Here is a 25,500-nt window from a genome sequence, read left to right on the forward strand (position 1 = left end):
CCATCCCTTTCCACACCCCCTCATTTGCTACTTTTTAGACAAGGCAATTTTCCTCCATCCCCCTCTAGGAGGCAGTGTCCTTAACTCTTCTCCCCCCCCCCGTGTGAAGAGACTTAATGACATAAAATTGTATGAAGTTACGAATTGTGTGATGCTGTATTCAATAAATTGCATTGAAATTGTTATCTTTAAAGAGTGCATGTTTTTTCTCGCTTCGACGCTAACTCCGTTGCGTGCTTGTGTAGCTAGGTGGCGTCGTTAGCAAAGCCCGGGAATGCCCCAAGGTATCCCTCATACCATTGGGAGAATAAGGTTTGCCGATTGAGGCGAGAAATTATGATACTGCCTAGTTCTGAGGGCCCAGGCTAGCGCGTTGAATAAGCCCACCCTAGTGTGCAGACATCCCTCTGCTGAGGGGAAGGAGGATCGAGTGATGGAGCCTGAGAAGGCGATAGGAAGGCGATAGGCCGGCTTGAGTCCTCGCCCAGTGGTGGCAAACGATGAGGTGTATTGTCCCGTAGGGTTTTGCCCAACATGTAGAGGCTCGAAGGCCGAATTCTAGATCATCAGCTGTATAAAGGAAAAGAATAAGAGAACCGGTTTGGCTTGTATAAATTGATTCATGTATAAACTTTTTTATAAATCTTGTCTTTGGCATTATTGTACTGTGAAAAAAGGCTGTTTTAACAAACCTTGTGAAAAGGGCCTTAATTAAGGAATATGTTTATTTATGTCAAACAGTGTGGTAGGATTAATTAGAAAACAAATTGACGCGTGAGTAGGGTGGAAAGTGGGAGGATGGAATGCCCCGACGGCAGCATCCTATGGACGGGTGGACCCGATTAGTCAGGTAGCTTTCCAACAGATTCAGTGAAAGCCCTATGCTAGATAAATAGGTTCTTGGGCAACTCTATTCTAGAAGACTAGGCCAGCGGTTGTGTCTTGCATAGATGAGAAAAAAAGCGTTGCCTCTAGAAATCAAGTCTAGTAGTTGCCCAATTTATGATCAATTACCCTATGGATGATTTGATTTTTAGAAGATCACGCTCCCCCTGCGGGATAGGACTAGGTCTTGCCTATGAATCGTATCCTTGAATCTCAACATGGTAAAGGTGTCAATAAATAGGAAATTTTCTCCAAGTTAAGACATAGTGGACTATCTTAAGTGTTTCCCCTATTTTAGAAGGGGGGAACCTTACAAAATCTTAGCAAGGAGAGTATATAGAACAATCAAATATTTTCAATAGAATGAGGCGGTCTTACCAAAGAAGACTTGTGTCACTTGCATCACTCCATCCATAAGTTGTTTGCAAGTTCAATAGCTTCAATTTTGCTCGCAGTGTGAAGTACAAACATCCCTCATACAAAGGTGTGCTTGCCTCTCTATGAAAGGTTTCCTCCTCTTGTGACATTGGAGATTGCTCACTATCATCTATGACCTCCCATCCAAAGAATTCTTTCACCATGTCATGCATGAGGAGATTCTCTTCCTCCTCATGTGGCAATGGAGGCACCTCATTTAGTAGTTGGGGAGGATGATTCTCAGCCATGCTTTCCATATGAAGCCTTGCCACCTTCTACACTACTCTACCAATGTCTCTGAATGGTGTGGCATGCTACCTAGAACTCTCCTATGGTGTGGCATGCTACCTAGAACTCTCCTATGGTTCTCCTCTATGTCATCATCTGCACTTGGTCGTGCCACTACCTCTTGAAGACCATATGTTTGGACATGCTCAATTGTTATACGACGTTGTCGTATATAATGGCCCTTGCATCAATCACACACACATGAAATTTTTCTCTCAACCGTGCCTTGGATCCAACTTCTTGTCCTTGATGATCACTGTCAGACACATCTTTAACTTGGCAAAAACTGATTTGGGGTTCATACAAAACACACAACATCCAGTACTGCAAATAGAAATTTACCCAAGTTTTCGTGAGCAACCACAACAACATTTTTTCGCTGCACAGTAGCAAAAATACGCTACACCTAGCAGTGAAAATATGCTACTCAAAGCAGCAAAATTTTGTTGCTCACCAACGAAGCTAACAGTGAAATTTTGTTTCTCAACAACGATCTGCAAAACTGTGACTCCCGCCTAAATTGCTGCCGCGAGATGGGTGTTAATACCTACCTACTTCCCTATTGCTGCACATGCATAGCTACGCCTATAGCCCGAGTTTTCCTCCCACCTCAACTCATCCCTCAAGGGTGTTGGATCAATTAAGTCTCCCTCTCCAAGGTAAGCAATTATTGCTTTCTTCCCTCTTTCATGGTTTCATGTCTTCTTCCAAGCTTTTATGGAAAGCTTGGAAATAGTTATATGTGAGCTTATCTCCCTTCCCCTCTCTCCTTTTCTCCCTTCCTCTCTCTTTCATGTCCCTTTCCCTAACCCTAGCCTAATGCATAGAGCTCTAATAGAGAGCTTTGATGTAGAGCTCTCCATCAAAGCTTTCTATTAAGCATTCTATGCATTATGCTAGGGTTTAGGCTTAATATAAACTAGTTTTTCCATTCACTTATGCATTAAGAGTAGAGTTTAGGGCACTCACCTATTTTTTCTCTTGTTCTTCTTGCTTACTAATGTGTTAATGATGAGGAATAACTTTTTTATTTATTATGTTTCTTATTTAGTGTGCAAAGAGATATGGGGCATTGTTACATTCCATCTAGAATGCTGCTTATGTCAAGTTAGGAGTGGCTATCTCCATGAGTAGGTGGTTATAGTGGAGGGGGAGCCCTCAATCTTCTCACTATCCTTCTCTTGCAAAGCAGGAGTTTCCTTTGGCTTTAATAGTGGGGAGTGTGTGGAAAGTCCTTAGAAGCTATCATCTAAAAGGGACACTGTCCACCCTGCTTGTCTAAGTAGTATTGTAGGAGGTCTTAACAATGTTCTAATATCACATGTTGTATTCTTTGTCTAAGCTTTAAGTATGGCTTGGGTTAGAGCAATCATGTTTTGTTGCCTATGCATGTATATAGCAACAATGCCAATCGACCAGTCACAAGATCCCGCCGATGTGGACAATATGCTGTCCATATAAATGAACGATATGGGTAGCAATCTTGGTCGCAGTTTACACAGACATAGGTATGGTTCCGTCAAACCTTTTCACATACATAAAGTTAATCTTTTATGCATTGTATTTGTCTTATATTTTAATCTTATATGCAAGCGGGCTTACAGTGGGGCCAATCGATGCCATGGGGACAGACAACATCTTGGCCAGTCGATGACGTGGGGGCAATCTACCCCACTTGCTCAGTCGGGGCAGACCATGCCTTTGATAGGCGTGGGGCTGAGTGGTGTAGGCCCATCATGATATGGTTACGATGAGCCTACATGACCTTCCTTTACTAGACCCACCCCCTCTCCCTCATGTCCATCTTCACCACAACAAAACAACAACATAGTAGGGAGTCTAAGGGATAGTAGACTTGCTAGCGGGGGGGGGGGGTTGTCTACTTTTGCTTTGGAAAAAGTAGCACTGGGTCTCCTAATGCGTCTCCCCAATAAGGGGCTCTTCATCTACACATTATGAGCCAGCCCCCAAGAGACCCATTCCACTATTTGACCCGCACCTCCTACCATTCAATGTGGATGCAGATGGTGCCCTCGCAATGGATGCACGAGGAAAGTAAGTCATGAATCATATGCATGTACTTGCAAACCTGGAGTTCGTGAACTCTTTCAAAAAGTGGAAAGCACAAGATGACCTTTCTAAGAAATATGTTATCAATGTGCTTAAGTCAAAGTTTCTTGTGCCACATGTGGGTTTGTGCTTCTCCGAGAGGAGTGGATGAAGCGGTGCATCAAGCTTTTGCTCTCTAATAGGAGAGCAAATATCAAGAGAGTAGTAAAGAATAATTTGGAGAAGCCTAGCATGTGTATGGCCAAGGAGTGGAGGCACGAATGTAGTTTCGTGAGAAAGCACCAGGTGCTTTTCAACAACAAGCAGCGGCGAGTGCTTCCCGACTATAGAAGCAAGGGGCTTTGCACTTCAGCTCTGGCAAGAAATCCTCCTTTCTTGCTCGTTTCATAATAAGTATCATTTCTTCTCCGCTTTCATTTCATTTTGTAATACATTTTTTTCTTGAAATAATTTTATATTTTCTTAATTGTTTTTGGTAGAGGGAGGTTGTTGGGCATGACCCAACAAAGGACGAATATGACTATGGGTATAGAGCTCCCCGTCTGCAATTGTGGGCATGGATGCATACGCGAGGTGTACGCTTGGATGAGCCCATTTTGGGGACTCAAGATGATGAGGTAATGTGTTACCTAAACCATTCTCTTTTCTACGTCTAATTGTATTTTAATGCTCTTGCTTACCTTACACTGGATGCATGTATGCAGGATGAAGGGGAAGAAGAAGAGGAGGATCCAGATTATTAGTGTGAAGCAAGTGAAGAGGATGAGGAATCAGATGATGAAGATCACTCAGAATCCAATGAGGATTCTAGTTAGACACCTCTTCATACCTCTTCATTGTAAAAACTTTATGTATATATGGCCAAAGGCCCAACAATTTCTGAAATATATTAACTTTTTGGGCTCAATCCCATTCTCCTTAATGTATGTGTTTCTTATATTTGTGTTTGTGTTACAAATCTGAAACTTTGACTCTGTTTTAAATTTTCTTTTTAAAGAGCTGGGGTAGACCGGGAAGTCTTATGCAGACTCCCCAGTCTGCCCCAACTCTTTTTTTGCTATGCAGGGCGTTTGCTGCTGCTTAATAGCAAAAATATGTGGTTGCTCAGTAGCAAATATAGTAGCGAAATATCACTGCTGAGCAATGATATTTTTGCAGCTGCTATTTTCATTAATGAGCAGCAAACCCGTTGCACCAAAAACAGTAGTGTTTCTAGCAGTAAACATGGAATGACACTTAATTTCCCTTCTAATTATAAAAACACTACTATTTTTACTGCTAGACCCTCATTCTATTGTAGTGTTTGTTGTATACAATTGCAAATGCCATGGTATATCATTAAGCAATTGGTTGGGGGGATTCTTGGGACTTTAATAGTACGAGTGGTTTATGATGTTTATGTGGACCTTGTGTTGAGCCTACCATCACATAATCATACTGTGGTCAATTATAGAGTTCATCATGGGAGCTAAATACAATTCATTTTTGAGTAAGGAGGTTTCATTAGGCAAAATTTGGACTCAAAAAGGGGCCCCCTAAGAACTACCATGTCAGATTTTTCTTAAAAATGGATTGATGGTTAAAATTTTTTAAATCAAGCAAAAATTTATCAATGATTGTAGATTGAGAATCTAATCTTTGAGATCTTTTGAATGATATATAGCGTGATGGGGGCAATTTTGCATATTCAACAAGTTCCCAAATTGTTGAGATGATGTGGCATGTTACGATCTTTCCAATGATATATAGCATGATGGGTAATTTTCCATATTCAAGAAGCTCCCAAATTGGTGATGATATGGCATGTAACATAAAATTTCCCATCATGAAAGATCTGATCATGTGTGCTATGGAGTTTCATTGGCTACATCATCACTCTCAGATTCACGATGGTTTTTTGATTATGGAATCTATGGGAGGCAATCCCAAGTGCTTGGTCTCCTTGCTTTCAATGTTTTGTTTTATATTTTATTGTTATGCAATACATTAACGATCACTTTGGCAAGTGTGTGGCACAGGGGAAACTACTGTCATATATCAAATCTAGAGATGTGGCATTAATTTTTTTTCATGCATCACTCTCTCTATGGTTATTATGAGAGTGGGGGATTTTGGAAAGTGGTACCATGTTGCAAACCTGTGGCATTGTCTTAGATTTGACCTTTTTGGGTTTAATTTGCAATATGCTTCCTCTATGCTCTTTGTGGCGCATTGATGAGGGATGGTGCCTCCTATGTTTTTCTTGAAGAGTTCACCACTATTTGAGGATCTACATATATGACTTTCAGAGTTAATTTCTTACCACCATTTACCAGAGGTATGATGGGATAGAGAGCCTACTGGGAGAGTAGTGGTGTGGTGTCTTGGGGCGAGAAGCTTCACATTTATAGCTTGATTTGTTGAGTTGTTTTGCCACCATGATGATATTTGCCTTGATGTGGTACAACCCCTATTATCAAGGTATGTTTGAAGAGGGGAATTGTGTGTGTGTATCGATGGACAAGGATGAGAGACTATTGTTTTCATACATTTATCCCTTACTACATGCTAGGAAGCGGGGACATTAGGAAACCTTTGGACATATTTTAGGCCCTTTGCTAATGATCTTTATTGGCAATGGACCAATAGGAAGAGAGGAGTGTGCACATTTGTTCTCCTCAAAAAGTAGGGGGAAACTAGGCTTGTCTCCCTCATTAGTACATTTGTGGGGTTCAAAAAGTAGAGAGTCGCCTTCATAAATTAGGGAGGTGGAGTGAAAAAAGCATGAGGGTGCCATAAAGCAAGGGGGTAGCTTCTAAAAGGTAGAGGGCTCCACCAATTTCAGACCCATCATTCTCGTGGGAAAAGAAACCCTAAAAAATTTGGATTTTTCAAACAAATTTCAAAAGTGCACTTTTCCGTCTCAAAACCCAACCCAAATTATATTATATCAAAAAACTTATTTTTTCACCTCACATTTCTCTCCCTACACATTATTCTTCTCTCCAACATAATCCTCTTCACCCCAAACCTCAAATCTTCATAGCTCATTCTCTCTCTACTGTGCAACCTTCTCTCTCTCTCTTTCTATATATATATATACATATATATATATGTATATACATATACATATGTATATGTATATACATATGTATATGTATATACATATGTATATGTATATATATATATATATATACACTGTAAGTAGATCTTTGACCTATCTCTCTACCGGTGCAACCCTCTCTCTCTCTCTCTCTCTCTCCCCCTTCCTTCTCTCTACTATGTTTAGATTTGTAGCGTTCTCTATCATGCACGCGTGCACACATTCGAATATCCTCACACCCACATCTACCTCCCTCTCCCCAACAACCTGTACTGTGCAACCTTCCTTCTTTCTCTCCCCCCCCTAAAACCTTTCTAGCAAAACACACTATGGAGGGTAGTACATCTTTGTCAAGGAGAAGGCCAAGGGACAAGGTTGGGGCTATGCACATGCACAAAACCAGGGAGATGAACATGGTACTTGGGTGGAAAAATAATTTCAAAAGGGAGATTGGGTGTATTTGTAGCCCAGGTGCCACTAGACCACATCGAGTTCAGCATTGAGATGTGGTTGAGAACCATTGGAATGGGCATCTACTAGGATTCAAGGAAACAAGGCATGATGGATTGGTGACCCTAGTGCAACATGTGTACTCGGCATCAAAACATTCTTTGAGCCCACATTGTCATAGTCCTTGTTTCCCTTGCAACTATATGCTTTCACTTTGGTATGTTAGTGTACATGGTATTTGAACTGTTCTTTTCAATTTTATTTGACAGTTTCCTCATTTCCAAATATTTTTCCTTCCAATATCATTGAGGATCAGCCCATAAGGAGCCTAACAGGAACATTCTATGCTGTACACGTGCACATTGGGGATGGTGTATTCTCTAACAGTGCCTCTTCGGACCTTACTAGGTGAAAGATTTTCTTCTACACCCACAGATATTTAGTCTCGACATAGGTCAACAGGTTTGGTAAGCTTGAAGAGGTCCCCTCTCCTTCCCTCTCTAGTGTTGAATGGCCAATTCTTGATGTTTAGACTATTGTTGCTCTTAAAGAAAAGATGGCCAATGATATACATTCTTCTTTGGAGTACAGAAAGGCCGACGAGATCGGTTGGTCTTAGTTGGGGATGCCATGTGTATGTGTTTGCCCACATGTTTCAGGCCACTTTTGGCACACGAACGCCAACAATGTACATGTGCAAGGTGGTAGGCTATGAAGAGATTGTCAATTTTGTTGGCCAAGGGTGGAACATTTTGGAGGGGGAGCACAAAGGAGAGAATTTGAGATGCAATGTAGTGCATTCGAGCGTCTTCTTTTGATTCTTGTGAGCTCGTACCACTTTGTCTACTCGTTTCTATTATGAGTGGTGGATGAGGAAGAAGGGTGCATGGATACCCTTACAAGCTCAAGAGGAGGTTGTAGAGCCTATAAAGGACTACCTAATGTGGGGGTAGATATTGTCCAAGAAAGTAAGTATTGAAGCATTTTGAACGTCTGTGATCACCTACGCATTTTGGGATTTGAGGGAATCAATAATGCTTGCTTCAATGTGCAGGTAGGAAGGTAAGGATTGTTTGACATTTAAACGGTTGTATTTTCTCACCCCTTTTTTGAGTCACTTACTGTGTTGGGTGTTTGGATAGGTTGGAAGGAGAATGGAAGAAAACACTAAGGTGTCCTCAAATTGGGGACCATATAATTGTTGAAATATCAAGCTCGTATACAGCTGGAGGATAGCACATGGGTGCTGAGACAGAGTGACAGTATGGTAGATAGATATCGTGTGGTGTGTTTATGACCGCGTCCAGCTGGTCATGTGTGGTGTGGACATTACATTAGGTTTACTTTGTAGTGTGGACATAACACTATGTTGTGTTCTCTTTTGTGTGTGAGAGAGATGGTGACTATGGCTTCTCTCCTTCTTTATGATTGATGGTTATGGATTAGGGTTTGCTTCTCTTGTGTGTGTTACATCCTGCTCCTGTTTTTTATCATGGTATCAGAGCCAAGAGCTCATTAGCTGTGTTGTGAGAGTGAGTGAGAGAAGAGGGAAGAAGAAGAAAAAGCTGTGAAGGAAGCCATTGGAGCTTGGAGCAAAGGAGAAGCTGTGGAGCACACATCGGCATCAGATCTGAGAGCTAAGGACCATTGGTGAGTGTAGCAAGACCCCCTCTGCGGATTGCAGGTATCAAAGAGCAAGTTCAGTGAAGATTGAAGTGCATAAAGCAAGCAGAAAATTTCTGGTTTTGAAGCTTTCATGGAAAGCTTGTGAAGGAATGTATTTTGTCAAAAGTATTGGTGCAAATACAAAGGAAACACAGAGGTTCTCATGTATTGTGAAAGGGCACATGTATTAGCAACACTGGAGCAAACCATTGCATGAAAATTGATGCATTACAGGCAATTTGTGAAGGAAAAAATTCTGGTTTTTTGGACTCTACAAAAACAGAGAACATATGCCCGGTGGAGGATCAATTGTGGCAATTCTACTCAAAATTGAGTCAAACCCTTCATACCCATGATAGATTAGGTCATTGCTAAGAGACCTATCCACTCATTAGTGATTACCCCTCTCTCCTAGAGCTCCAAGAGAAGGCGGCGTTTTTTGGAAGAGTTTCTTGAAAAGTTTGCAATGAATTTGGTCTAATTCACTCATTTGGACACCAAATTGAATGCTTTAAAGCTTGGAGAGTTTAGAAAAGACATTGCTAAGGCCTTGTGATGCTTGGTTGCAGCTAATTTCATGTATTTGGAGCTCATTGAAGTGATTTATCAGAGGTGTGCAGGTTTGCAGAAATTCTGTCCAGAAACAGAGCATTTTTAATCAAGGCATTAATCTTTGTCTATATCAAATTGGCCTAATTCCTTTGGTACAAGTAAAGTCCTATGAGTTACTAAACTTTTGAATCAAAAAGTTTTGGATTTGGAGAAGATTTGAAGGAGATAGAGCAATTTTAGTAAGAGGTGGTACCTGACAGATGCAGAAAAATTCAAACCAGAGGTTACAAAAATTGGTGGTTCTCATTCCCCTTGAAGAATTGGATCAAACCCTTCTAGGATATGTTGGAGCAATGTGTTGGGAAGCCAATGCAAGTTTAATCATTGAATTTGGACAAGATTTGAAGGATTTAGAGCATAATCTTGACTGGTTACTGGCGAGAATTTACTGGCGAGAAAAAAACCAGAAAATTTTTTGTGAAGGAGTTTCATTTGATTTCAACTTTGATCGAGTGTACATTGTTGGTGAATCATTGTGGGATGTTAATGCACACAATTTGCAAGCATTTGATGTGATTTGGAGAGATTTGGAGCATTACAGGTACTTCGTACATTGTAATCGAAAGGGTACATCTACTCTATTTTTTTTGCAACAATGGGAGATGGTCCGATACAGATTGTTGGCGAGAAGCTTGATCGCACTAACTTTCAAGTGTGGAAGTTTCGAATGAAGAGTTTTTTGAAAGGCAAAGGTTTATGGAGTCTTGTCTCGGAGGAAGATCCGGAGCCATACTTACCTCCTCAACCAAATAATGCTCAGTTACTGGCTCACAAGCAATGGGTAGAGCGGTCTTCGAAGGTGTTGCATTATTTTTCAATATGTGTAACAGATGCCTTGCTTATTCACATCCAAGATGCAGATACACCGAAAGAAGCATGGGGTATATTGTGCCGTATGTATGAGACAGACAACACTGGTGCAAGGAAGATACAACTGAAGCAACAGATTCACAGTGTCACACGAAGGAATAGGAGCATACATGAGTATGTTCAGGAAATCAAGGGTTATGCTGACTCCTTGTCATCGATCCATGCCCCGATGGATGATGATGATTTGGTTGCTCTCACATTGCGTGGTTTAGGCAAAGAATACAAATCTTTTGACACTTCCATCTCAGTAAGGTTGGGAGGAATGCCAGACTTTAATGAGCTTGTGTCCTTGCTCATTGTGGAAGAATTGAAGCTTGGCCTTGGTGGTATGAGTGTTACAGGTGGTGCATCCTCGTCAAGCAATGATGAACATGCAAGAAATCAGGCTTTTTACTCATCTAGAGGCTCTCGAGGCAGGGGGAGATTTACCCCTCGAGGCCGTGGAGGACGTGGTTGGAATGATAGGTCTACTCAACCACAATCAAATCAGAATTTTCAGAATTCACAGTCATCATTTGGATCACGTGGAGGACGTGGATTTCAATCCCATAGGGGGAGATTTGGAGCAAGTGCTCGTGGTAGAGGACGATGGCAAGGTCCTCAACAAAATTTGAATGGGATTGAATGTTACTATTGTGGCAAACTTGGACATTTGGCAAAAGATTGTTACAAAAAGCAAAATGATGCGAGGAATGGAAGACCACAACATGGAAATTATGCATCTACCAGTAACAATGATGGGAGTTCAAACCATCTTTTTGCAATGAAGCATGTTATGGGGACAATGGATTCTCAGAATGCTCGAGATGAGTCATGGTATATGGATTCAGGTGCCTCAAACCACATGACATGTCATGGTGAGTGGTTTGAGAAGATGCAACCATTGGATACAAATGGTTATGTGGTCACAGGAGATGATACTCAGCATCTTATAACACATGTTGACAGTGTGCCTTTGAAGATGCATGATGGAAATGTGAAAAATATGTCAGAAGTGTTATATGTACCATCCATCACAAAGAGTTTGGCATCAGTAGGACAGATGGTTAAGCAGGGACTACAAGTCAGATTCAATGAGAAAGGCTGTTTTGTGGAAGATTTTAAGCATGGCTGTAGATTGGTTGCTTGCCAAGGGCAAGAAGGAAGGAAGGTTGTTCAAATTGGATGCAGGCATACCAGAATTGAGCTCAGCCATGTTTTCAAAGAGCAATGGGATTGTGCAGGACATTGACATGTGGCACAAGAGGATTGGACATGTCAATATACAGAGATTAAAGAACATGCAAACAAGGGGCATTGTCAGTGGATTGCCTCGATTCAAATATGATGGTCATATGCATGTTTGTGAAGCCTGTCAGTTTGGGAAGCAGGCAAGGTTGAGGTTTCCTAGAGAAGGAAACATGAGTAATAGACCACTTGAGATAGTGCACAGTGATGTATGGGGCCCAGCACAAAATCCATCTATCAAAGGAAGTCTATACTATGTGACATTTATAGATGACTTCAGCAGGATGACATGGATATATTTCTTGAGAGAGAAGAGTGAAGTGCTGGAAAAATTCATGGATTTCAAAGCTCTTGTAGAAAAACAATATGGCTGTTGGATTAAGTGCCTGAGAGCAGATGGAGGTGGTGAATACACCTCAAAAGCTTTTGAGCATTTCTTGCGGAAGCATGGGATAAGGAGACAGTTGACATGCAGGTATACACCTCATCAGAATGGTGTGGCTGAGAGAAAGAATCGTGTCATATGTGAAGTGGCAAGGGCAATGCTCAATGAAAAGAGCATGCCAGATTACTATTGGGCAGAAGCATGTGCTACTGCAGTGTATATCCTGAACAAATCACCTACAGCAGCCATTCATGGAAGCACGCCTGAGATGCGGCTTACAGGTTACAGGCCAGATATTGGACATCTAAAAGTCTTTGGATGTGTAGCTTATGTTCATGTGCCTGATGAAAGAAGACGGAAGTTGGATCCAAAAGCAGAGAAATGTGTCTTTGTTGGATATGCACAGGATCGAAAGGCTTACAAATGCTATAACCCTCAAACTAGACAAGTAGTCATCTCACGAGATGTTGTGTTTGATGAGCTTGCTAGTTGGTATAAAGCCAAAGATGAGGGAGTCATTGACACACTTGAGGCTAATGTACCTGTGAACTTGCCATCACAAGCAAGTTCTAGTTCTACTACTATGTCTGGGCCAGCAGCAGAAGCTGAGAGTAGTAGCAGTGTACGTCCATGGTCAGGACGTCTGAGGCATGAGAGTGTGAGCACTGGGACTAGTGCTATGGATAAAGGCAAGAAGAAAGTCGAAGGAATTGGGATCACAGGTTATGAGTCCTCTAGTTCTGAGAGTTTGGATGAGGAGCTCGGGATACCTGTTGTACGCACACCTGGTGTTAGGCAGGACAGATATGTACCACCACATGCTCGTGTTACAGGTGTACAGAGTGACCCGCATGCATTGCGGAGATCCCAGAGAGTCAGATATCCAGTGGAAAGATTGACATATAGAGATTTTGCTATGCATTATGCATACATGACATCTATGGTAAAGCATGTGGAACCTACATGCTATTCAGAGGCTATTGGAGAGCATGTATGGCAGAAAGCCATGGATGAAGAGATGGATGCTTTGGACAAAAATGATACATGGGAATTGGCTGAGTTACCTAAAGGAAAGAATGCAATTGGATGCAAATGGGTGTATAAGGTAAAGTGCAAGTCAGATGGCAGCCTAGAGAGACATAAGGCAAGGCTGGTCGCTAAAGGATATGCACAAACTTATGGTCTTCATTATGATGAAACTTTCAGCCCAGTGGCTAAAATGGCTACAGTGAGGTCTATCATTGCATTAGCAGCACAAAAAGGTTGGGCTTTACATCAAATGGATGTAAAAAATGCTTTCTTGAATGGTGAACTACAAGAAGAGGTGTACATGGAACAGCCAGAAGGTTATGTACATCCAAAATATCCGACTTTTGTTTGCAGGTTAAAGAAAGCACTCTATGGTTTGAAACAAGCACCTCGTGCTTGGAGTGACAAGATCAGCAGATATCTTGTCAGTATTGGATTTGTGGTTGGAAATGCAGACTCTTCACTTTATGTGAAGAAGACACATGATGGTATCGTGATGATAGTCATTTATGTTGATGATCTGATTATCACAGGTGATTGTGGGAAAGGCATTGATGAGGTTAAGGCCTCTTTATGCAACGAGTTTGATATGAAAGACCTTGGTGATTTGAGGTTCTTTCTTGGCATTGAGGTGATTAGAACAGGCAAGGGTATATGGTTGGTGCAAAGGCAATATGCACTTGACATGCTGGCAAAGTATGGTATGACAGCATGCAAACCAATGTTGACACCATTAGAGCAAAACATGAAGCTTAGGGCTGATTTGGGTGATGAGCTTGATGATATCACCATGTACAGGAAAATGATTGGTAGCCTTATCTACATGACCATTACGAGGCCAGATCTTAGTTATGCAGTTGGTTTGGTGAGTCAGTTTATGCAGAGTCCTCGTAAACCTCACTTGGATGCTGTGAGACGGATTCTGAGATATGTCAAAACTACCGCGCATTATGGTCTTTTCTATGAGGTAGGAAAAGACATGCATGTCTATGGGTATACAGATGCAGATTGGGCCGGTAGTGCATATGACAGGAGATCTACTAGTGGCTATGTTTTCAGCCTTGGTAGTGGAGCTGTGAGTTGGAGCAGTAAAAAGAAACCTACAGTTGCTTTATCTACCACAGAGGCAGAGTATCGTGGAGCAGCCATAGCTGCATGTGAGGCTATGTGGTTGAAGAAGTTGCTAGATGATGTCAGGCTACAGAATGATATGAGGGTTGTCATTCATTGTGACAACATGAGTAGTATTTAGCTTGCTAGCAACCCAGTTTATCATGCCAGGACCAAACATATTGAGGTCCACTATCACTTCATCAGAGAGAAAGTGCTAGATGGGCATGTTGATTTGACATATGTGCAGACAGATGAGCAGGTTGCAGATATCTTTACCAAAGCACTTGGTAAAGATAAGTTTGAGTATTTCCGTACTCGATTGGGAGTCCTAGAGATGGACATGTCGAGCTTGAGGGGGAGTGTTGAAATATCAAGCTCGTATACAGCTGGAGGATAGCACATGGGTGCTGACAGAGTGACAGTATGGTAGATAGATATCGTGTGGTGTGTTTATGACCGCGTCCAGCTGGTCATGTGTGGTGTGGACATTACATTAGGTTTACTTTGTAGTGTGGACATAACACTATGTTGTGTTCTCTTTTGTGTGTGTGAGAGAGATGGTGACTATGGCTTCTCTCCTTCTTTATGATTGATGATGTCACCTTAGTTCAAAAAATCTAAGCTATGAGTATCCACTGTGGAACAATTTCGTAATATCCCTCCACCAAATTTTTGTATAAAAAAATATTTTCTAAGATACTTCGGTATTTAAAATATGTTGTCTGGTTTCTTGAAGAGGTGGTTTTGTCTTTTAAAAAATTAAAAAATTTTTTTTTTGGGTCTAGTGTGAAATGGCCACTATCTAGTATAAATAGTACTTTGAAGGCCTTATGTGTCATTTTTCACTCATTCTCAATAGCACAAGACACCTCCACTCTCAAGCTTCAAAGTACATGGCTGCCTACTACTACGAGCACTTCATGGAATTCCTCTGTGTGAGAGAGAGAGTTTATAGAGGCCACGCAATGTTCACTCGTGAGATCGATTGGATCTCCAAACTCCACCTCCCTGAAGAATTATTTGTGGACACGTTATCTTACATGGACACCCACATCCAGCTACACTCTATCTCTTTGGCCACCAATGACAGATTGTGGGTGCCTAGAGTACATCAACTACAACTATAGGCCCTTCCAAAAGTGGCTCAAAAGATTTGAAGCAATGGCTATGAAATCTGGCCACTTCCTAGAGCTTGACAAGAAGCAAGTATGCAAGCTCAACAGAGGTGCCATTAGCTTGCTTTGTTTTCTTCCTTTCAGAAGGAGGGGAGGAAGACGAGGTTGAAACGCCACAACTGCGCCTTGGTGGATTCATCCATGACAAGGAAGAGCCTCAAAGTGCAACGCACGGAGGTGTCAATGAAAGCCTCGTCGTCGCAAAACAATTCCCAAGAGGTGTGCTGGTGCTCATAGAAAATCTGCGCCGCTTTGAGGCCAGTGGAAGTGGCACCATCATTGAAGATGAAGATGACTCTGTCTCCCTTCCTGAGATAGATATTGACTCTCTATGTCCGGTTGTGGTAGGGGGAAGCATTTCATTTTTTTACATAACATTGAAAATTCATGTGGCCTCCACATGGGTGAGTGCTTGAGCATGCTCAAGGTGAAGGTGGTGTTCCCACTCGATGACTCCAACACATGAAATATGGAGGAGGACCTCCTCCCACTCACAAACTATGTGGAGGAGACAATGGTGATTGCTCTCGAGGTACTCAAGAATGTAGAGCAGGCAAACGTCACCGAGGAAGAGTTCCAAGCGGGGTGGTTGCAGGATCAGGGTGCCTAGTTTTGTCCACTCAGGCAAAAAATAGGCATTTATTTACCTTTAGTGGTCAATCTCTCCTAGCTAACAAATGAATTTCCTTTCAAGTTCTTTTGTTGGAGCATCACATGCAAAGTTGAGAATATAATTGCATAATCTGATTAACCATTAGATAGTCAAAAGTCCTCATTTCCTTAGGTACAAAGTCAATGTATACACCCTGTCCCAAATTTGGACAGATTTCATAAAATGCTAATATCTTTTACGTATAAACTCATATGCAATTTCCACTTTGCACCTTAGATCTTCACATAATATAGAGCTTAACTTGATTTTTTTTAGAAACTATAAACCTGTTTGTCTATTTTCTTTAAATATTTCAATGTCTTTAAAGTACTATAATATATGCCACTTTTTGCACCCACAAAAACTACAACTTTAAATGCTCAATCTTGTAGATAAAAAGAGTGGTAATAGTGAGAAATTAGTAGAATGTGGTGGTTAGTAAAAATTGCAAATCCAATGGTTGGAGTTTTAATGATATCTTTTCCAAAATTCTTCCAGGCTATCAGAAGGACTGCAAATAGTAATAATCTAATTAGTAAAATTACATTTTTGATGTAAATCATCTCAAACCTATAGGGACTAGTGTACTTAGAATAGTGCATCTATGGAAAAAAAATGAATCGCTCTGGAAATATCATTTTTTTGATGTAAATAATCTCAAACCTATAGGGACTAGTGTACTTAGAATAGTGCATCTATGAAAAAAAAATGAATCGCTCTAAGGATGGAAATATCATTTTTTATCATTTCATCATTATTTTCAATAATTTAATTTAATTAATTAGACTAATTTATATTAATTTAAGTTATATTGGGGGTTAATTTGAATGCATGTGTATTTTCTATTAGTTGTTTGATCTCATTTGAAGTACCATGCCCCCTCAAATTTACTCTCCAAGCTTTGTCCCAGTCCAGCATAAACTGGACAAAACTAGACACCCTGATCTTGCAACAACCCAGCGGTGCAACAAAGTGTATCCCACACAATTTTGCCTTAACACCAACTCGAACACATGATATCAACAAATCCAAGTCCAACATTGACTTGGAAAGAAATGCTGATGCAAATGAATATGATAAGCAAGAGAGGGTGCTAGAGATGGACAGTTTTGCTATGTAGAGCAGGGGAACATGATCTACTGCAGGTCCATATCCGGCTCTTGCCCACTACATTGGACACCTACCACCCAATGACTTTGTGATTATTGAGAAAGAATTCACACCGGATGCCTGCTTCCCCCTTTTTGCATTGAAGACCTTCTCAAAGAAACTGTGCGTGGCCATTATTGGCCAGTCAGTCTCAGTGTTTTAATCCTAGTTAAGAACTCGTTAGTCATCATGACCACTTTTGGGAGTGGATATAGAGGCAAGGTGCTTGCCCAATTGGAAATTGCCAAGTCCCTTGGCCATGACTCACCTCAAGAAATTGCCACTGCCATTCTAATCGGCAAGCTCCCCGTAGCTAAGAAGCGTCGAGCCTCACTTGTAGAAAATATTCCCAAATCCCATATGTAACTTTTTTTCTCAATACAATGCAGAATGATGCTTCTTAAGTACATGTGTTTGATTTGTGATATGAAAATATTTGCCATTTAATTTTAGTTGGCTTTCAAGTCAAATAAACGTGTTTTTCCTTGATGACATGAACCAAAATAAATGTTCAAATTTTAGGGAAAAAACTATAAAACAAATTAGGAGGAATAGAGGGGTACGAAAATGGACTATATACGAGGCCGACCCCATATATAGATTTTTCACACCCCTCTAGCCATCACGATTTTGAAGACTTTTCGCCCAAAACTAGAATGAGAATAACTTCTTTAGTCCCTAATTAATCATATAAAATGTTGTGTCTTCAACATCCAAGTAAAAAACTACAAAATATTTTAAAAGGACCAGAGAGGTGCGAACATGGCCTGTAGTACAAGGCCCCCGTACACAGCATTTTTGCACCCCTCTAGCCATCACGATTTAGATAGTTTTATGCCTTCCACTAGAATGATAATAACTTATTTAGTTCTAATTAATCATAGAAAATGGTGTGTCTTCAAATTTTAGGAAAAAAATTACAAATTTTTTGTAAGGTTCCGTCCTTCTAAAATAGGGGAAACACTTAAGATAGTCCACTAAGTCTTAACTTGGAGAAAATTTCCTATTCACATCGACACCTTGACCATGTAGAGATTCAAGGATACGATTCATAGGTAAGACATAGTCCTATCTCGCACGGGGAGCGTGATCTTCTAGAAATCAAATCATCCATAGGGTAATTGATCATAAATTGGGCAACTACTAAACTTGATTTCTAGAGGCAACGCTTTTTTCCTCATCCATGCAAGGCACAGCCATTGGCCTAGTCTTCTAGAATAGAGTTGCCCAAGAACCTATTTATCTAGCGTAGGGCTTTCATTTAATCTGTTGGAAAGCTACCCGACTAATCGAGTCCACTCGTCCATAAGATGGTGCCTTCGGGGCATTCCATCCTCCCACTTTCCACCCTACTCACATGTCAATTTGTTTTCTAATTAATCCTACCACACTGTTTGACATAAATAAACATGTTTCTTAATTAAGGCCCTTTTCACAAGGTTTGTTAAAACGGTCTTTTTCCACAATACAATAATGTCAAAAACAAGATTTATAAAAAAAAGTTTATACATGAATCAATTCCATACAAGCCAAACTGGCTCTCTTATTCTTTACCTTTATACTGCGATGATCTAGAATTCGGCCTTATAGCCTCTACATGCTAGGCAAAACCCTCAGGACCATACACCTCATCGTTGGCTGCTGCTGGGGCAAGGACTCAAGCCGGCCTGTCGCCCTCTCAGGCTCCATCGCTCGATCCTCCCACCCCTCAGAGGGATGTCTGCACACTACGGTCACCGTACTAGCCTCTGCCCTCAGAACTTGACAACATCATAATCTCTCGCCTCTATCGGTGAACCTTATTCTCCCAATGGTATGAGGGATATCTTGGGCCATTCCTAGGCTTTGCTAATGATGCCGCCCGGCTACACAAACACGAAACGGAGTTAGCGTCGAAGCCAGGAAAAACTTGCACTCTTTAAAGATAACAATTTCAATGCAATTCATTGAATACAGCATTACTCAATTCGTAACTCTTGTAATCTTGATGAAAGAGAGTTAATCATCAAACCATTTTGTATTTTTGAGCGGCAATACAAGCAAAATCAATATGTTTTTACATTGTCAAATATTTTACATTTTGACATTTGTAGTTTCAAATTTGGTGGGTGATTTGAGTGTATTTTTCTTAAACTGGTCACATCGTCTTTCCTTGAAACTGACGAAGGAGTTTGGTCTTTGTCAAAGTCTAATTATGGGTTTGAGTCGGGTAAGGTTCTTCCTGAATTACCTTTCTCGAAAGGGCGTGATATTTCAATCACTATTTTACTGAGTTTCATTCATTGAATATTCACTTAACTGATATCTAAACTAATCACGAATTCCTATGAGGAATAAATTAATCAATTTATCTAATTTTTTTACTTCGATAGATTTTTTGAATTTTCTCATTACCGGCCGAGTGAATATGAAATAATAGAATTTTCTCTCACAGTGTATTTACCTATTCATTTATCAATTATTCATGAAAATTAAACATAGAATCAAAGAGAAGTTTAGTTTTGATATAAAAATTCTTTTTGCCTCTTTTTATGCATAAAATCCAACTTCAATGGAAATAACAGTTTTATATAAAAGAAAATCCTTTTATACATCTATTTATGCATAGAAATTTAATCTAATGAAAATCACACTTTCATAATACAAAAATATCCAATATGCATCTTCCTATGCATAGAATTGAAATCTAATGAAAATCACACTTTTATAATTAAAAAAAATCCAATATGCATCTTTCTATGCATAGAATTTAAATCTAATGAAAATCACACTTTTATAATTAAAGAAAAGGCTTCCTTCATGAGTGGAGTATCCCTTGATTAGATTCTTCTCTTTATCTGAATTTCCCCCTTCTTCTACTAACTTCATCATCCTTTGATAATCTGGATCATGAGATGAGACTTCTTCCACCTTGACCAGTATGGGATTATTTGGCATTGAAATTGCACTCAAGAAAGATTTGCGGCTAAGTGCATCTTCTACTACATTATCTTTCCCAGGGTGGAATTTGATATCGAAGTCATATTCTTGTAGAATTTCAATCCATCTCCTTTGCCGCATGTTGAGGTTAGGCGGCTGGGTGAAGATCTACTTTAGACTTTTGTGGTCAGTTACAAGCTGGAATTTCCCCCCAAGAGATAATGTCTCCATAATTTGAGGCAATGAACAACTGCTAAGAGCTTCAAATCATGGGTGGCATAATTTGCTTCATATTGCTTTAGCTTGCGGGAAGTATAAGCGACTGGTCTTCCTTCTTGGCCTGACACCACCAAGTGCTAGATTACTGGCATCAGTAACCACTTCAAATTCCTTGGTGAAATCAGGAAGTTTCAGGACTGGGGCAGAAGTAATTAAGACCTTGAGCTGATTAAAACTGTTTTGATGGATTGGCAGCCACACTATTTTGCAATCCTTCTTAAGAAGATCCGTCAAAGGTGCAGCTACCAAGGCATAATCTTTGATAAAAATCCTATACGATCCCGTGATTCCCAAAAACCCACGAACTTCACGAACTCATTTAGGGGATGGCCACTTCAGAATATCTTTGACCTTGGTGGGGTCTATTGAAATGCCATCTTTGGAGACGATGAACCCAAGATACTCAATTTGATGAGTAAAGAAGGTACATTTGCTCTTCTTGGCATAGAGTTTGTATCTGTGCAACAATTGTAGAACTCTACGCACATGCTCCTCATGCTCTTCCACTGATTTGGAGTATATTAAGATGTTATCAAAGAAAACAAGCACAAACTCATCCAAGTAAGAGCGGAATATATCTTGCATTAGGCGGTTGAAGGTTGCAGGAGCATTGGTTAACCCGAATGACATTACAGTAAACTCATAGTGGCCATAACAGGTATTGAAGGTTGTCTTGGGTATATCTGCTTCCTTTACTTTGATCTGATAGAGTAACCAGACCTCAAGTCTATTTTTGAGAAGACCTTGGCCCCATGAAACCTTTCAAGAAGTTCGTCGATGCGAGGGATATGATACTTATTCTTGACAGTGTGATGACTTGATTCAGCCCTCGATAATCTATGCAAAGGCGGAGAGTTCTGTCCTTCTTTCTTTAGAAAAGGACAGGTGCCCCCTAAGGAGAGCTACTGGGGTGTACGAATCCTTGCTCAATGAGTTGCTCTTTAAGCTCAATGGCTTTAGGAAGGGACATTTTATAGGGCATTTTTGAGACGGGTTAAGTCCCAGGGATCACCTCGATTTCATGATCGACTTCTCAACGAGACGGTAGCCCTATAAGCTCGTCAAGGAAGATGTCAGAGAATTTTTAGAGCCAAGAGGGTCTCATCTCCTTACTAGGTTCAATGGCTTTGTTGAGCTTGACTAAGAAAACTTGCTGACCCTTATGTGTTCCCTTGAGACGATGTTTTGTCTTGACTACCCTAGATTTAGGTTTTCCTATTATCCCCTGAACGGATATTACTTGGTTATGCTTATTTTCAAAAGTGATACTCTCTTGGTTACAATAAATGCTAGCTTTGTTTGTAATCAACCAATCCATCCCAAGGATTCCATCATAAATTCCTAATGGCAAGACTCTAAAGTGGCCATGAGTTTGCTCATTACCCAGCACAAAATCAAGGTTTCCTATAGAGTGGCGAGATACTACTTCTTTCCCACTAGCTAACTCTACAGTCATTCTTTTAGCTATTTTTTGACCCAAGTTTAATTTTTGCAAACACCTAGGAGAAAGAAATGACTGGGTACTACCACAATCAATCAAAAGCTAAAATGGCTTACCGTGATGAGTGGCTGGGGTTTGGATTATACCAAATTGTTTATTCGGTCCTTGGTGTTCTACTACTGCATGGACGGTGGCGCGCTCTTCTCCAGCCATTTCCAAGGTTGGTTCTTCACTTATAATACAGGCGGTCCTAGCAACTGCTCCTCCGCGGCCTCTGCCATGCCCACCGCTTCTTGCACCTTGGTGGATAGGGGTTCCATGGCCTTGATTTCCCCTGCCACCTTGGGGAAATGATGTTGCCATCTTGGGACAGTTGGCCCTAAAGTGTCGCGGCTCATTGCACTCCAAACACAGAGGGCCTTTTCTGAAAGAAGTAGCATACAAAAGAGTTGCTTTGTCGCCCTCTGTTGTAGTAGGGAAAATTCTATTGGGGTTTCTTGTAGGGTTGATCTTTAGGATTTGCCTCAGGGTAAGATCTCTTTTGAGGCTTAGGTTTGTCAGTTCTCAATTCTTTCACGCGGGGCTTTGCTCGTATGAGAGCATCCTGTAAAAATGATCTTGGCCTCATTGCTTCAAGGCGGGAATCTAAGGGTTCATTTAACCCTTGGCAAAAACGAGCCACTTGCTGGGAAAAAGTCATAACTAGGGCATACTTCCGAAGAGTGATAAATTTGGAATAGTAGTCCTCAAGAGTTAAGCTGCACTGCCTAAGATAAAAAAACTCATTCATCTTTATGGATTCAAGGGAAGGGGGAAGATATCTTTCCTTCACGGCCTGCTTGATGTCTTCCCACATTTGAGAATGCTCGGTGACTCCCTTGTCATGACACCACTGTTTCCACCAGAGTTTAGCATCTCCGATTAGGCGAAACCATGCAAGCATTGTAAGATTTCTCCCCAGCCTTCGAGGTATACAGGAGTAAGAATCTCCCTTTTTGATCTTATAATTATTCCCTCTCTAAAATAAAAGAAAGATTCTGTTTAAAAAAGGAAGACCCTCTCCCTAGAATACTTCTCAGGAGTCACGCCTGTTTTAAGGATTCAGAACAATGAGTTCATAAGTGAAAAATCGGTGTTTTGGATACCAAGGTTTTGGTTTTCATTCGAGTATGGCCCAAAAGAAGTTCTTTATCTCTTGGGGAGTATAACAAGTTATCCCCTAGATATTGTGAGCCTTATATCTGAATTCAATGAAAGTAGGTGACTTAGCCTACAAGCTTCTTTTACCTCCTCATCTCAAAGTTCTTAATGTATTTCATAGAAATATGTGCCAAACCCAAATCATGGAAAGACGGAAAAACTTCAGTGGTGGCAAGATACCGTTGGCTTCTAAGTTACGCTAGCTCCTTCCTTTATATAAGTCGTAACTTTTACCTGTCGCTCACAGTAATCTTACTTCCATCGATTTCCCTTATTCTTAATCTCCTTCATGGCTTGGCAATAGGAATTAGTTTTATCCATGATGATTTCTCACCTTCAAGACGCAAGCGAGTCTGTGAAGAAATATTTTATAGAACAGTATGAGCGTTCACTTTTTCCTCACGTGGGAACTTCGGTAGCTCAGACCAAATGGCGAACCTATCAAGACATAACTAGGGTAATACCCTGGGGTCAGCAGCACTTTCGTAACAATGTCCGCTTGGCCATGGTTATTGAAGCCTTGGTTTTGGGTCCCCGATACTACTGTGTCATGAGATCAAGACATCTTGGGTTTTCTGAGCGGGTCTTCTTACTGGCGTGTTTTCTTCCTCATCAAAAGATATGCCTTTACCCCGTTTTTGGTTTGCCTCTCAGAGGTCCTTTTGTTAGATCACCTCATACCACTGAGATAGGTATGGCAATAACCAACAAAATTATTCCCATAGATGAGTTACCTTATACGTGCGCAGCTTGTGAGTGCTGCTTTTGTGATCATATGATGGACGGGCTTATAGAAGTGTAAAGAGTTCTTCTATCTTTACTGTATATGTTCCAAGAATGAATAAAGTTTAAATCTTGTTCTTGTCTTGACCCTTACTCTCTTTGAGACTTTTTTAATTGGTGATTAATCTTAATTGAAAATTTTCTGTCAGTCTCATACTAGTGCATCTTGCGAAATTACCCCCAGTTTGCGAGATGAGGGCATCTCGCGTTTTTCAAGTGGGAGAGAATGTAAGATTCCTCCCCAACCTCTCAAAATGTCCAGCATCTTCCCCTGTAATCAATCCCTCTTTAGAAATATAAAAAGACTTGTTTCTAACTGTTTTAACCTAGAGAGAGAAAAAATTCTAGAGAGAGAATATTCAGATTTTTAATATTTTTGGATAGAAAATTATATCATCTTATTAAAATAAGTTCCCCTGAAACAGAAATTCAAAAAGAACTTTCCAATGTACAATTGGAATTAATTGGAAATGGGTATAAAGGACCTTAACCTAAGGGTCTAGATTTTCAGAAATTTTTGGATTATGGTCCAATTAAGGTTCCTATGGGCCAATAGCATCAATCCATGTGTAGGGAGGAGATAAAAGAAGATACCCAAAAATAAGTAAATGCTCACATAAGATGAAGAGTTGAAAATGTACAAGGTTTATTAGTAAAAAACTATGAGCAATATTAAAAATATGAGATATTTTGGGTATCCAAAAATGAGTAAATGCTCACATAAGATGAAGAGTTGAAAATGTACAAGGTTTATTAGTAAAAAACTATGAGCAATATTAAAAATATGAGATATTTTGGGTATAATGATTCCATTTTGACACATGTAAGGAAGGGGAGTTCTTTAAAGGAGGTGCATATTTCACATAAGATGAAGAGTTGAAAATGTACAAGGTTTATTAGTAAAAAACTATGAGCAATATTAAAAATATAAGATATTTTGGGTATAATGATTCCATTTTAACACATATGTAAGGAAGGGGAGTTCTTTAAAGGAGGTGCATATTTCACATGCTTGAATGAGTTTTAAACTCATAAAAATTGAGATATTTCATCTCTCCTCTCTCCTCATTCAAGTCTAGTTCCAAAAAGTTAGCTTAACTGACCTAAAAATGGTCAAATATTGACCAAACTGATTTAGAAAATTCTAGAATCAGTTTGTTTGGTTAGGAGCTTAATTTTTTCCTATAAATAGAAGCCTCTCCTCATTCAAGTCTAGTTCCAAAAAGTTAGCTTAACTGACCTAAAAATGGTCAAATATTGACCAAACTAATTTAGAAAATTCTAGAATCAGTTTGTTTGGTTAGGAGCTTAATTTTTCCTATAAATAGAAGCCTCCCCCTTGTTGAAAAATATATAGTGTTTATGCATCGTTACTCTACTCCACCTAAGCCAAGAACTGTGAATTCATTAATAATTCAGCTTTCCTCTTTCTTCAATCCCCATTGGTGGCTCCATCAACATACTTAACCAATTGATTGGTTGGGGGCCTCTACCGTGATTAAAGAATCAAGAAATTTGTAAGGTAATTAGTGAATTTTGATCATTTTTTTTATAATTTCTCAATGTTTCTCTCTTCTCAACCCCTCTCAAGCTTGAGAAGCTTAATTGAAATGGTTTTTGAATGCTATTGAAGTTAATTGATGAATGGTAGTGAAGAGTTACATAATTTGATGAATGCTATTGAAGTTAATTGATTAATGATAGTTAAGAATTACATAAATTTCCATTTATGCTTAATTCTAATGGTTTTTATTTTCTCTCTCTCACTCAAGAAATGGTCATACTCATGACCCATTCTCAATCCAAATG

Source organism: Cibotium barometz, chromosome 20, assembly GCF_041138505.1.
Source record: "Cibotium barometz isolate CiBa-2024 chromosome 20, ASM4113850v1, whole genome shotgun sequence".
NCBI classification, from domain to species: Eukaryota; Viridiplantae; Streptophyta; class Polypodiopsida; order Cyatheales; family Cibotiaceae; genus Cibotium; species Cibotium barometz.